The sequence below is a fragment of the Eimeria mitis genome, genomic scaffold (genome assembly GCF_000499745.2).
Source record: "Eimeria mitis Houghton genomic scaffold, Emh_scaff2485, whole genome shotgun sequence".
Lineage (NCBI taxonomy): Eukaryota > Apicomplexa > Conoidasida > Eucoccidiorida > Eimeriidae > Eimeria > Eimeria mitis.
Genome location: NW_013570824.1, coordinates 5639 through 6146, shown reverse-complemented (window position 1 = coordinate 6146; position 508 = coordinate 5639). Strand labels below are relative to the sequence as shown.

Genomic DNA, 508 nt, shown 5'->3' with positions numbered 1-508 from the left:
AAAAAAAAAAAAAAAAAAAAAAAAAAAAAAAAAAAAACAGAAAATAAAACAGAGACAGAAAAAGAAGAAATAAAAAACAACAAAAGGAGACAGAAGAAGAACAAGACAAACAAAAAGAAAAAGAAAACAACAAAAAAAATAAAAAAAAATAAAAAAATAAAAAAAATAAAACTAACATATAAAGTTTTAGTGAATTGTATGGTCCCCTGCAGCGCGAGTTTTGCTGCTGGCTGCAGCAGCTGCTGCAGCTGCCTAGACACCTCAGCAGCATCAATAAATATATCCACAAACACGTAGTGAACCAATACTCCTCTTCTCCCCTTGCTGCTGCTGCTGCTGCTGTTGCTGCTGCAGCAGCTGCTGCTGCAGCTGCTGCTGCAGCTGCTGCTGCTGCTGCAGCAGCTGCTGCTGGTATGCTTGTTGTCGCTGATCGCTGCAGCAGCAGCAGCAGCACCACCACCACCACCACCACCTGCATCACCACCGCCAGCAGCGCCAGTATCACCAC

At 42.3% G+C, this 508-nt stretch overlaps 1 protein-coding gene across 1 annotated transcript in view; it reads right to left on the bottom strand.

Moving 5' to 3' along the window:
* EMH_0054540 (uncharacterized protein) overlaps positions 1–508 on the bottom strand; it is a gene marked incomplete at both ends in the record, with an annotated part of 3809 nt that overhangs the window by 1878 nt on the left and 1423 nt on the right. The window lies entirely within an intron of this gene.